Source organism: Dama dama, chromosome 14 (genome assembly GCF_033118175.1).
Source record: "Dama dama isolate Ldn47 chromosome 14, ASM3311817v1, whole genome shotgun sequence".
Classification (NCBI taxonomy): domain Eukaryota; kingdom Metazoa; phylum Chordata; class Mammalia; order Artiodactyla; family Cervidae; genus Dama; species Dama dama.
This window is the reverse complement of record NC_083694.1, coordinates 7,314,514-7,329,460: the sequence shown is the minus strand read 5'-3', so window position 1 is coordinate 7,329,460 and position 14,947 is coordinate 7,314,514. Positions and strand designations below refer to the sequence as shown.

The window sequence follows — 14,947 nt, the reverse complement described above, 5'->3', positions numbered from 1 at the left end:
AAACCCTTTATTATTAGCTAGTTTCCTGGCCTCCATTCTTTTCCTTAACTATGTCAAGGTAAGTCCTATCTATGAGGGTTTGTATTTACTGTTCCTTCTGTTTAGAACTCAAGATGTTACATGGCTGGCTACTTTCGTTGTTCATGTCTTAGTTATTTCTTCAGAAAATTTCATCATGATCTTTCCATCTTAAATTACCACTTCACTTGAGGCAGTCAATATTAGATGACCTCGGATACATATTGTGCTTAGTCCCTCAGAGTTGCATCCAACTCTCTGTGACTCCATGGACTGTAGCCCTCTAGGTTCCTCCGTCCATGGAATTCTCCAGGCAAGAATACTAGAGTGGGTAGCCATTCCTTTCTCCAGGGATCTTCCTGACCCAGGGATCAAATTCAGATCTTCTAAATTGGCTGGTGGATTCTTTACCACTTAGCCACCTGGGAAGCCCAGTGATACACATTACCTTTGTTTATAAACATATGCATGTGTGTATTATTTTATAGAACTTATCACAATACAAAACTAAGATTTTCTGCTTACTATCACACTTCAATTTTTTTCTGTTTCTTCCAACTCAAAAGTGAGCATAATTGTGTTTATTTTTTTCACTGTTGTCTACACAGCACCAAGGAAACTACTGGTAGATAATAGGACTGTTCTGGTTATTCACCGCTGCATGACATTCCAGAAGTTACTGACACAGGTCAAGCCCCTGGCTTTGTGGGTCAGCAGATCAGACGGAGCCCAGCAGGGGTGATGGAGCTTCAGGTGGAACCGAGCCAACGGCTGGCTGAAACACTCAGTATGCGTCCATCAGTCACACTGTGGTCCAGCAATGACATTTCTTCTTCACGGGATCCTCTCCCAGGCCTCCTCACAGGAGAGTGGGTTCCAAGAGAAAGCAAGCAGAGACCACCAGCCCAGGAGACTTCCTCTTCCTTATTCTAGTGGCCCACGTTCTCATGGGCCAGAATCAAGGAGGGTGAAAGGAAAAGACTTCCCCTCCTGATGGAACAGTGACAGGAGCACATGTGGAGTGGCATGTGGGGTGGGAGCTCTCTTTGTCCCCAGCGGTTCACATGGCAAACGCGCTCACTTCACATCTGATCGTCTCCGAGTAGCATCCAATTACAGTGCCATGACACCTGCCACGTGACACATGCAGCTTCAGCTGAGACGACTGTAACACCTGTGGGTGAAAAACGGGGGGAAGTTGGTACTGATGGGAACCCGGCTAGGCTGCCGATGGGAGCTGTGGATTTTATCTGTTTTGACTTCTCTATGATTCTCTCAAAGTTGCCATCTTAGAGGAATAGACAGATGCTTCCAGCCAAAGATGGTCTATGCTTGTATTTAATCAAAGCAGCATAGAGCCAACCCAAATGGGTGGAGAAATAGTGCAGAGTCAAGGGATGCTGGGAAAGCAAGTCTCCAGGATTTTCAGTGTCAGTGGTCAATGTATTTTAACCATTTATATAAATCATGAGATTACCTAAATACATAGACAAGATTCAAAGTACTAGATATCAATTACAAGAAAAAAAAAAAAAAAACTGTAAAAATCACAAACACATGGAGATTAAATAAAACATTTTAAATAATGAACAGGTTACTGAAGAAATCAAAAGGGAAATCAAAAGACTCCTGGAAACAAATGACAATGAAAAGATGACAACTTGAAACCTATGGGAAGCAGCAAAAGCAATTGTAAGAAGGAAGTTTATAGCAATAAGATCCTGCCTCAGAGAACAACAAAGATATCAAATAGACAATCTAATTTACACTTAAAACAACTGGAAAAAGAAGAACAAAAGAAACCCCAAATTAGCAGAAAGAAATAAATCCTGAAGATCAGAGCAGAAATAAATGAAAAGTAAATGAAAGAAACAATAGTAAAGGTCAATAAAACTAAAAGCTAGTTCTTTGAGAAGGTAAACAAAATTGTTAAACCTTTAGCCAGACTCATCAAGAAAACAGAGAAGAATCAAATCAACAAAACTAAAAATGAAAAAGGAGAGGTTACAACAGACAGTGCAGAAATACAAAGGATTATAAGAGACTATTATGAACAACTATATGTCAATAAAGTGGATAACCTGGAAGAAATGGACAGATTCTTAGAAAAATTCAATCTTCCAAGACTGAACCAGGAAGAAACAGAAATTATGAACAACCCAATTACAAGCACTGAAATCAAAGCTGTGATCAAAAATCTCCCAAATAACAAAAGCCCAGGACACATGGCTTCACAGGTGAATTCTATCAAACATTTAGAGAAGAGTTATTGTCTATTTGAAAACTCTTTCAAAAAATTGTACAAGAAGGAACATTTCCAAACTCATTCTACAAGACCACCATTACTCTGATAACAAAACCAGACAAAGACAGCACACAAAAAAGAAAACTATAGGCCAATATCACTGATCAACACAGATGCAAAAATCCTCAACAAAATTCTAGAAAACAGAATTCAACAACACATTAAAAAGCTCACACTTCATGATTGAGTTGGATTTATTCCAGGGATGCAAGGATTCTTCAGTATAAGCAAATCAATCAATGTGATACACCATATTAACAAACTGAAAGATTAAAAACCACATGGTAATCTCTATAAATGCATAAAAAGCCTTTGACAAAATTCAGCCCCTATTTATGACTAAAACTCTTCAAAAAATGGGCATAGACAGAACCTACCTCAAAATAGTAAAGGCCATAAATGATAAGCCCACAGCAAACATTCCCAATGATGAAAAACTGAAAGCATTCCCCCTAAGATCAGGAAAAAGACAGTAGTGTCCACTCTCACAACTATTATTCAACATAGTTTGGAAGTCCCAGCTATAGCAATCAGAGAAGAAAAAGAAATAAAAACAATCCAGATCAGAAGAGAAGTAAAGCCCTTACTGTTTTCAGATGACATGATGCTGTACACAGAAAATCCTAAAGGTAGTATCAGAAAACTATTAGAGTTAATCAGTGAATTTAGTAAAGTCACGGGATACAAAAGCAATAGACAGAAATCACTTGCATTCCTATATACTAACAATGAAAAATCAGAAAGAGAAATTAAGGAATCAATCACACCATTGCAACAAAAAAAGAATAAAATATCTAGGAATAAACCTACCTAAGGAGACAAAAGAACTGTATATGGAAAATTATGAGATACTGATGAAAGAAATCAAAGATGACATTTAACAGATGGAGAGATATTCCATGTTCCTGGGTAGGAAGAATCAATATTAAAAAAAAAAAAAAAAGAATCAATATTGTGAGAATGACTTTACTACCAAATGCAATCTACAGATTCAATACATTCCCCATCAAATTACTAATGGCATTTTTCACAGAACTAGAACAAAAAAGTTCAAATTTCATGGAAACAAAAAAGACCAAAATCACCAAAGCAGTCTTGAGAAAGAAGAATGGAGCTGGAGGAATCAACCTTCCTAATTTTAGATTATACTACAAAGATCCAACCTGTCCATCCTAAAGGAAATTAATCTTGAATATTCATTTGGAATGACTGGTGCTGAAGTTGAAATTCCAATACTTTGGCCACCTGATGAGAAGAGCTGACTCACTGGAAAAGACCCTGATGCTGGGAATGATTGAAGGCAGGAGGAGAAGGGGACGACAGAGGATGAGATGGTTGGGTAGCATCACCGATTCAATGAACGTGAATTTGAGCAAATTCTGGAAGTTGGTGATAGACAGGAAAGCCTGGTGTGCTGCAGTCCATGGGGCCACAAAGAGTAGGACACGACTGAGCAACTGAATTGAACTGAAGTGGAAATAGTTCTGATTTTAAATGATTTCCTATATATAGTGTATGATAAACAGGCTTTTTCTTTGTTCAAATATAACCTTGGTTTCTAAAGGTATTAAACACTTTTTTGAGTAATAAATTAGCCTTAAAGATTACAATAAGAACTTTCTTAATAATTTATATGATGAAAAACTTTCTGAATTTGAGATAACACATAACCAGCTCTTAAAATTACAGTAAAATCCATTTTTAAAAGACAGTGTTGTGTAAGTTTAATATGGTAGAATATTTTAAGGAAGGGCTTCCCAGGCGGCACTAGTGGTAAACAATCTGCCTGCCAATGCAGGAGACTTAAGAGGCGCGAGTTCGATCCCTGTGTTGGGAAGATCCCCTGAAATAGGAAATGGCAACCCGTTCCAGTATTCTTGCCTGGAAAATTCCTCAGAGGAGCCTGGCAGGCTACTCCCTGGAGTCCATGGGGCCGCAGAGAGTCGGACACAACTGACTAAGTGCGACAAAGAGCACGCGCGTGCGCGCGCGCGCTCACACACACACACACACACACACACACACACACACACACGTTCATTGGAAGCTATATTGGAATAAACCCAGCCTTGGTTCATTTGCAGTGGAAAGCCATTCTAAATTTGGCCACAAGATGGCGCTATCACAAAACAATTTCAAAGAAACCATATTCTATTTCAAAGCACTTGTGTTTCCTTCCAAGTAAGTCTTTAAATATGACAATTTTCGTCAATCAGTGTCTTCTCCCAACTTATTTCGTATTTCTTGATCTGTTCCATGTCTGTGTTTTAGGGAGTTTTTTGCCTCTCATATCTACTACCTCAGAGAAAATCAACTAAGTCTATTGTTTTGAAATCCATATGCAATGTTAGCAACATAATATTTCAGAAATAAGGAATAATGTACTGCTATTTGTATTCATTATTGTTGTTGATTTGTTTCCTGTTATTTAACACTGAAGAGGTTTTCTGTTCCTGGATCAGTGTCAACATAACAATGACAAACAGAGCAAGCACTTGGGAAAATAATAAACTCAATAACAAGCTGAAAGAATATTTTTGTTCATTGGGTCAGGTCCCTCTCTTTCCTTACCATCTGGATCTCCATGTGTTGAAAGGTTTGCCTAACCAGCAGAGGCAAAAAACAATTAAAAAACTTCTCCAAGATACACTGAAATTGGAAGAAATTCATAACAAAGCATCAGTCCTAGATGATTTGATATTCTTCACACGGCTTTCAATGGCCTCATGTCCAAAAGGGTGTGGCTACTGGTTATTACTGTTTCATGAGTCTCAAACACCTCAAGACCCTCAAGCTGCAGCTTGTCTAGAACATGAGTAACATCTGAAGGTCCTCAAGACCCTCAGTGTCTCATATGGATCAGAGTGATTTGAGGATTTGTGGAAGCAGAGAATAAATTGTACTAGAAATCGCAGATGCTAATGGTCCAAAGTTAAAACAAAAACAAGACACTCTGTGCACTGTGGGTATACATTTTAGAAACTTTCTTGGACCATCTCAGAGTTAGCACCCATGTGCACTGTGTGGATGTCGAGAAAATCCCCTGGAGAAGGGAATGGCCACCCACTCCAGTTTTCTTGCCTGAAGAATCCTATGGACAGAGGAGTTGGGCAGGCTACAGTCCAGGGGGTCACAAAGAGATGGACATGACTGAGTGACTAACTTTTATTTTCAAATCACTTGTTATATGGATTTTCTAGGTGCAAAGTATTTTGCTGCTATCTGGAGAAAATTGTTCTCAGAAATCTAAAAATTTTCAATGTGAAATTAGGATGGGTACCCCCTTTAGATATATAACCATACATGTTCATCCTATCTTGGTTTATTTCTTCAACATAAAATTGATTTTCTTGGTCTCATGTGACCTCTTTCATGGAGGACGCCTTCCCCTTCCTACTATATAAAAAGTAGTTTTCCTGTAAGCCTGGGTCTCATCCTTCATTTCTCTCTCCTTTTGCTTCTGTATATTGACCAAAAAAAAAAAAAAGGAAAAAGATGAATGGAAGATAAATTATCTGAGTCCTTCCATATTTCAAAAATGACTTTTTTCTTACCCTCAGAAAACACTGATGGTTTAATTTGGTATAGAATCAAAATGGTATACGATTTTCTTTAAAACTTTAAAAGCATACCTCCATTATGTTCTAGACAAAGCATATGAAAGAGAAATCTGTTGCCTATCTGAAACTCATTTATTTCTAGATGACCTGTTTTATTTGTGTGTCTGTTTGTTTTTCTTTGTTTCTCTGGGAGCTTCTAGGTTGTTATTTTTATGACTCAAGACCCTAAACCTCAGGGCATGTCTAGGTGTATGTGGCAGTAGCCCTTGGTTACGCTCATTAAGTATCTCCAGCTCTCGCTTCTGAGCCCTTGAGGCAGGTTGGACCACGTGACCAGCGATGCACAGTGAGGGTGAGTGAATGTGTTCTTAGTCTTTCTACATCTCCACAGACATGGAGACAATCTAACATAAACAGAGAAGGATGGTCAGGTCTAATGGCAATATTCACATTTCAGATCCTAGAATTGACCAGAGAATGGATAAAAGATAAACTGAAATCAGGTTCAGTTCAGTTCAGTTCAGTCGTGTCCGACTCTTTGCGACCCCAGGAACCACAGCTCGCCAGGCCTCCTTGTCCATCACCAACACCCAGACTCCACCCAAACCCGTGTCCATTGAGTCGGTGATGCCATCCAACCATCTCACCCTCTGTCGTCCCCCTCTACTCCTGCCCTCAATCTTTCCCAGCATCAGGGTCTTTTCAAATGAGTCAGCTCTCCCCACCAGGTGGCCAAAGTATTGGAGTTTCAGCTTCAACATCAGTCTCTCAGACGAACACCCAGGACTGATCTTTAGGATGAACAGGTTGGACCTCCTTGCAGTCCAAGGGACTCTCAAGAGTCTTCTCCAACACCTCAGTTCAAAAGCATCAATTCTTCTGTGCTCAGCTTTCTTTATAGTCCAACTCTCACATCCATACATGACCACTAGAAAAACTATAGCCTTGACTAGACGGATATTTGTTCACAAAGTAATGTCTTTGCTTTGTAATGTACTGTCTAGGTTAGTCATGACTTTCCTTCCAAGAAGTAAGTGTCTTTTAATTTCATGGCTGCAATCACCATCTTCAGTGATTTTGGAGCCCAGAAAAATAAAGTAAGCTACCGTTTCTACTGTTTCCCCATTTATTTGTCATGAAGTGATCAGATACCATGATCTTAGTTTTCTGAATGTTGAGTTTTAAGCTAAATTTTTTACTCTCCTCTTTAACTTTCATCAAGAGGCTCTTTAGTTCTTCTTCACTTTCTGCCATAAGGGTGGTGTAATCTGCATATCTGAGGTTATTGCTATTTCCCCTGGCAATCTTGATTCCAGCTTGTGCTTCTTCCAGCCCAGTGTTTCTCATGATGTACCCTGAATATAAATTAAATAAGCAGGCTGGCAATATACAGTCTTGACATATCCCTTTTCCTATTTTGAACCAGTCTGTTGTTCCATGGCAACTTCTAACTGTTGCTCCTTGACCTGTATACAGGTTTCTCAAGAGGCAGGTCAGGTGGTCTGGTACTGTCATCTCTTTCAGAATTGTCCACAGTTTATTGTGATCCACACAGTCAAGGGCTTTGGCATAGTCAATAAAGCAGAAATAGATGTTTTTCTGGAACTCGCTTGCTGTTTTGATGATCCAGAGGATGTTGGCAATTTGATCTCCGCTTCCTCTGCCTTTTCTAAAACCAGCTTGAACATCTGGAAATTCATGGTTCACATATTGCTGAAGCCTGGCTTGAAGAATTTTGAGCATTACTTTACTGGCATGTGAGAGGAGTGCGATTGTGCAGTAGTTTGAACATTCTTTGGCATTATCTTTCTTTGGAATTGGAATGAAAATTGACCTTTTCCAGTCCTGTGGCTACTGCTGAGTTCTCCAAATTTGCTGGCATATTGAGTGCAGCACTTTCACAGCATCATCTTTCAGGATTTGAAATAACTAAACTGGAATTCCATTCACCTCCACTAGCTTTATTTGTAGTAATGCTTTCTAAGGCCCACCTGACTTCACATTCCAGGATGTCTGGCTCTAGGTAAGTGTGAGTTATCACACCTTCATGATTATCTAGGTCATGAAGATCTTTTTTTGTACAGTTCTTCTGTGTATTCTTGTCACCTCTTCTTAATATCTTCTGCTTCTGTTAGGTCCATACCATGTCTTTCCTTTATTGAGCTCATCTTTGCATGAAGTATTCCCTTGGAGTCTCTAATTTTCTTGAAGAGATCTCTAGTCTTCCCCATTCTATTGTTTTCCTCTATTTCTTTGCATTGATCACTGAGGAAGGCTTTATTACCTCTCCTTGCTATTCTTTGGAACTCTGCATTCAAATGCAGGTTATTCAAATCATGTTATTGCTTCATAATTATGAATGCAGGAAAGCTAAAAAGAAAAAGAAGTGTATTTATATATAGATATACATGCAACATAATTTAAACAAACCACTCCTGTCACTAATAAAAATAGACCAAACATTTTCCTGGACTTTGGCAGAGTAGATTTACTACTACTCAAAATGAAGTAGAGAAGAGTAGCTTAGTCTCCATAGAAATTATTATTTTATCCTCACTTAAGGAAATGTGGTGATTTATCAGCATTTGGTTTTCTGTTCATATACATGATATTAGTGCATACTATGTCATTAACTGAGGATGGCATGACAACCCGCTTCAGTATTCTTGCCTGGAGAATCCCATGAATAGAGGAGCCTGGACAGCTATAATCCACAGGGCTGCAGAGAGTTCAACATGACTGAGTGACTGAGTGCACACACACAGACACACACACACACACACACACACACACACACATGTCATTAGCTATGTATCATTTTTACTCCTTAGGTCACAATATTCTTGTTTAAAATAAAAATGAATTGATAACTTTAAAATATTTTGTTCATTATATGTTTATTTTCACCGCCATTTATATCAACTACTATGTGAAACCAGAGGTATTACTATATCATTATTTTCAGATCCAAATTTCACCTGATTCTACCTGCAATGTCAAAGGATTAAAATGAGAAAAGGAAAAAAAAAAAAAAAACCACACACACCATATTTACTAAATAGGGAATATCATTATTTGAGAGCTGGGTATACTTTCTGTATTGCAATATGTCAGTTCTCAAAGACATTGACATAAAATCAGCAATAATCTGTTCTCTGCATTTCATAACAATGTCTTTCTTAATCTGTACCATCTGCTTATGAATGAGTTATTAACTTCATCATACTGCTGATGCTCAAACCCAATATTCTTTTAGCTCCAAATATAATAGGAAGAGAATTTGTTTTTAATTTTCAAAACAAAAATTTTGCTAAAAGAAGAAACCTCATCCCTTAAGGAAATCAAAGCAGCAAACACCCTCACAATGAACGCTTCTAACAGAAGTCCGTTTACTGTGGGGAAAAAAAAAATAATGGCAATAGATGTACTGTTAAAACCAATGTGAAAAACATATTCACAGTCATATGTATTTTTTAATCAATGAAATACACAACTGTAAAGACTAAACATTTTTAATATTTTCTTCCTCCGTTCCCAACCATATAAAAAGTCAGATGGAGACAGTATCAGAAAAATCCAGGGAAATGAAACTGTGGTACATGGTTATCCTGTGCTTCCCATATTTATACAAAGTATTTAGAGAGACTATTTCACTGAAGATGTAATGAAAGAAAGAAAGTAGAAAAGGTCATGATATTATTCAACAGGATTTTAAGGATACATAAAAACTTGACCCATGAAGTTCTGATTGGTATAAAATAGGTTACTATTTATGACTTTGATACAAAACTATCAACAACAAATTCACCTTCAGAGCTTCAGTTCAGTGGCTTCCTATGATAAGATTTTTGCCTATATGAAATTCTGTTAAAAGATGGTACATACCAATGGATATTTATCTACAATAGAACATCCATATTTCTTTTCTGGAACTGGATATGTGCTTTCAGGATCTTTGACCTCAAGCACCTACACTGCATCTTTCAGCATTAGATATAAAAATTTAGAAAATCTGCACAGGGAGCTAAGTCTTCAGAGTTTATGATTCTCAATAAAATTACCACACAAAATATCATTATTTAATTTACATAAACTTAAATTTTCTTTATGTCTTTTATATTAACCTTATTACTCCCATTATTTATTTTTCTACTGAAATGATTTTATTTTGGAAACTTTATTCAAGCAAGTAAACATTCCTATTCTGAATAAAGAAGAATGCATTCTTTTTTTTTTTTTTTTTAGAGTTGATGCTGCATTTTAATTCAGAAGTCAACATAACAGTTAAATACATGTAGTAATTTGAAAGTGTTAGTGAAATAGAAGCGAGGCTTTGTATTTCCAAACATGTTTCCAAAAGCCTATTTTATTTAAAAACACACACAGGGTTGGACACAAATGTCTTTTTAATCATTGTGGAGGAGATTTCACTGACTGCTAAATTGATGGCTTTCCCTCTGTACTGAGTCCACTGTTCTCGAAGCCTTATAAAGGGTGAGAAGATGGGTCTCTTCCTTCACTTCCCTCTTTGTTGTAATACGAGTCCGTGAATGACAGAAATAACAAGACCAATTTTTCCCAACCATTTGGCAATCATTAAAGCTTCGCATTTGCTGGTTTTCCTACTGGTGTTTTACAACCAAGCATTTCTTCTAACTTTGTTGTGGCAGGTTCATTCACGTTAAATATATAATCATTATTTACCTTCTTCTTCACCACACCGAGCCTCACAAAAGCTTCTAAGACATTCTTCTGTACATCGGAGGATAATACATCATGACACTGTGAGACACCTTGATCAAGTAGCTAATTTGTGAATTTTCTAACTCTTATGAAGTACTGTTTCTCAGTGAAGTAGTCTTCTTCATTTAAGAGGTATTTGCAAATTATCTGATAAGATTCCACAAAAGGTTTAAAGAGCCCTATTAAAAACCGCAACACAGTATTTCCTTTTCCTGTAACTAGGATGTCCCTTGTCATCATTTGTATGGCCTCACTCTTACAAAGCAAGTAACAGCCTTCTTCAACGTCCTTTAGTTCATTTCCTGGAAGACACATGAACTCATCAGAAAAAACACTGCATAGGAAGCGAAAGCAACTGTAGACATCCTCTTTGAACACAGGTGTCATCTGCAATGCCACAGCGACTAAGGAAGGACGGACAAAAATGTTGAGCAGCTGGTTCCTATATGCCAAGCACATGAGGAGGGTGATATGCTGGGACATAAGTCCATCCACTAGTTCTGAGTCTCTGCACTCCATTTTCAGAATCACCCAATCTTTGACAAGGCTGGCGATGTTGGAATGCAGAAGAATGCTGGACTGGATAACTTCCTCGGCAGGTTCGTTATCAGGCCAAGTAAGAAACCCGCCGAAGGCCTGTGTTAAGCCTTTCAGCCATAAGGTTTTTACCAACAGGGCATCAAGGTCCACGGATGGCCGGTTCTGAAGCAGGACAGAGACTATTAGCGGCCACGGGCTCAGGACCAGGTTTTGAATTTGGAGAAGCTCCATTTTATAGGCAACTTCAGTGACAAAGGTGTGCATCTCCTCTGACTGTTTCTGAGGAATATATCTGGGAACCAAGTTATGCAGGCTCCGACCCATCCTCCCATTGGCCAGAGATCAAAGCGACACAGGGTCTCCAAAGTACATATGGATGTTTCCAAACTTCACAGAGAGGATTCTCCTGGCTTTCAACAATTCAGTTGTAGATTCTTTCGGCTTAGGAACCCCTAGAAGCTCATATGCATACAGAGTTTCTTCCAATATCCTATTGTAACTGATGCTGATTGGAACAAGGTAGGTATCAAAAACTTCTCTTTTAAAAAATGGTTCCATCACAATATTCAAAAGACCAAATTTTGGAGTCAATGCCTTGGCAGAGAGGCTTCTTGTCCCTTCGAGGAAAAATTCAACAGGAGCATAACCATTCCATAACATGGTTTTCACATATTCGGAGAACATGGCCCAGTAGAGTTTATTGCCGCCAAAGGTGCGCCGCATGAAGAAAGTCCCTGACATCCGCAGCAGCTCGCCAATCATCTTCATTCCCAGGAAATCCATTCCTGCTGCTATGACCGGCACAGGTAAGTCATCGTTGTACAAAAGGAAAGACAGCATCAGAAAGTTGATGTAGCTCTGGTAACTGGGCAGCAGGACAACTGGATGCTCCTGGATGATTCGCTGTAGTTTCTGAATCCCTTCTTCATTTACACGCACTTTTGAGAAAAATCTGTTTAAATATTTTACTCAGGGCAAAGGCAAAAAACCGAATGGCTCCTAGCCGCAGCTTGTGGCTCATTTCATCCAAGATCTCACAGGCTTCGTCTCGGAGGACCTCGATAGGTTGAAGGGATTCCTTGGAAAGCTGTTTAATGACATAATGAATCTCTTCTGAATTGAGAACACTACATTTAATATCACTTGGCTTACAAGGAGTAATTCCCTTATAGACAAGAGGTGTGTAGCATTTCATTGCAAACTTCAAGTCACTGACATGCCTCCTCGCCTCTAAAACATTTTCAAACTCATCCCACTTTTTGAGCTCTTTCCAGTAGAGGAGCACCACAGCCCCGGGACCGGTGGAGCCGCCGGAGAAACAAGAGTTGGATGAACCGGAAGGATCCATGCTGCAGCTGCTGTCGCGGGTGTGGCCTGGGATTCTTTGCCTAGCAGTGGTGGTGCTGCTGCTGTGGGCGGTTCTTCCACGAGGGGCGGCTGACCTCGCCTAGGGCGGCAGCACCCTCCACGGCCGCTCCACATGACCCCGGGGGCCGCCATCTTAACCAGGACGGAAGCCAGAGTTTATTCTCTCACAGAATTTTCTGGACTCTCATGATTATCTCTGTTCCCTCTTTGAAAACCAAACTATACCAAAATCATGGGATTCAAAGTTGATCCCATCCTAATTTTAATATCAAAGGAAAAGCATAAAAATAAAAATTCAAAGATGATTTGATTATCTGAAGTTATTGATTCCGTACTATGTGTGATGTTTACTATGTGTGTATCAGTTCAGTTCAGTCTCTCAGTCATGTCCTACACTTTGCCACCCTGTGGAGTGCCATACGCCAGGTTTCCCTGTCCATCACCAACTCCTGGAGCTTACTCAAACTCATGTCCATCAAATCAGTTATGCCATCCAACTATCCCATCCTCTGCAAAGGATGAAATATGTGTATAGCTCTGAGAATTATTTGGATATACTTAAAGAAAGTAAATTCAAATCAAGAAATATTAGATTATTATATAAAGCATAAGAGTTACTCTGTAGGAATGCAATAATGAAAAGTAAATGGTTTGTTATGGCTTTGCACATGAACAATTTTCTCCTACCAAACTTATTTCCCAATTTCATCATATAGGTAACAAGGTCAGCAGTTTCCAGCCCTTGAAGCCTTAGACAAAGCATTTAAGTTGGTAAGAAATGCACACAGAAGCAATTACCATGTTACAAGACTGAAGAGCTGGTGCTGGATGACAAATCACTTTTGCACACAGCCAAAATTTCCCACCACTTAGCTTCTTCATGCCCAGCACAAAGTAGCTGCCTCTGTAAGTGGGTGCAGTAAGCCATACCAGGACATAAGATGTGGCAATTACAACACAGATAAGTCTAGAGAAGTGATCAATATTGTGTACACAAAACAAATTACTTACCCTTGATCATCATCTGTATCCTGTAGGTTTTTCTGTGATGATATTGGGAGAGTTACAAAGAAATTATTGATTTTGGATTCAGATGAAAATTGTCTTCTACCCATGATACAAAAAGACATTAAATTACTTCATTAAGTTACTTCAAGGTTACATGAATTTAGTAATTGTTTTGGTGGCTATTTTATATCAAAACATAAACAAAAGGAGGTTGCTGAGGAATATTGAAAAATGTCAGGGAAGTTTGATTCTTTTGAAACAGAAAAATGGCTCTGTAAGTCCAAATCATTATGAAGCAGACAAATCCTGTCATATTGGATAGTTTCCATTTAAGAAAAACTTTACAAATATTACAGGGACAATTCTGAAATGCCAAGCTTTTGTTCTTGCAGATTCTTAATGATACACGTTTAATAGCTATTTAAAAGACATTGTTTTGTTGACCAAAATGGAAAGGGAAAATGAGGCATCGCAAATTTGCTAAAATATGAGTTTGTGAAAACCTAAGGAATGGGATGGGGTGGGAGGGAGTACCCAGAGGCATGGAACATATGCATACCTATGGCTGATTCATGGCAGAAACCAGCACAATATTGTAAAGCAATCATCCTTTGATTAAACAAAAAAAAACTTTTTTAAAAACATGAGTTTACTCAGGAATAGTGGAGGAATTGCAATTTGAGATGTCAAAACAATAGCATACTATAAGCAAGTCTGTTGAGGGCTTGAGGTTAGCTGTATTTATGGGCAGAAACATAAAGAAAGGAGAATTCAGTTAAAGTTTTTAAAAATATACAAGTGGAGATAAAACCAGCCTTGGCAGACAAACAAACTCAATTCAGCTTATTTTGTGAGACCAACTTGACCTGGGTCAGTTTTTGTTCATCCCTCCAGAAACCACATAGGACATTTCCTGGGGTTGGTATGAAGCAACCCCTGACAAGTTCTCTCTCATTTAGAAATGCCAATATTACTAGTTCTCTATAAGTCACATACTTACAGCAAATAATTTCTCAATCCTTAAGTTTTTGTCTTTTCCTGAGGGCATATGTGTGAAATTTTTCCATTTTACACCCTCTGGCTCCATTTTATATTGAAATTCTGTTACAATATCAATGTTTCAGCCAACTCAAAGGGGGGAAAATGATAGCATGACCTGCAAATAGCAAAATAAAATTATTTTATTAATTGATTTTAAACTTAGATTACCACTTATTAAGGGCTTTCCAGGTATTGCTAGTGGTAAAGAAACCCCCTGCCAATGCAGCAGACTTAAGAGATCTGAACTTGATCCCTGGCTCAGGAAGATCCCTGAGGAGAGCATGGCAACCCACTCCAGTATTCTTGCCTGGAGAAGCCCATGGACAGAGGAGCCTGGTGGGCTACAGTCCATAGGGTCACAAAG

General features: G+C 38.6%; 1 pseudogene; it reads right to left on the bottom strand.

The window, feature by feature from the left end:
* Nucleotides 1–10,469: 10,469 nt before the first annotated feature.
* LOC133069564 (dihydroxyacetone phosphate acyltransferase-like) lies at nucleotides 10,470–12,514 on the bottom strand (annotated as a pseudogene).
* Between the last annotated feature and the right edge of the window lie 2,433 nt (nucleotides 12,515–14,947).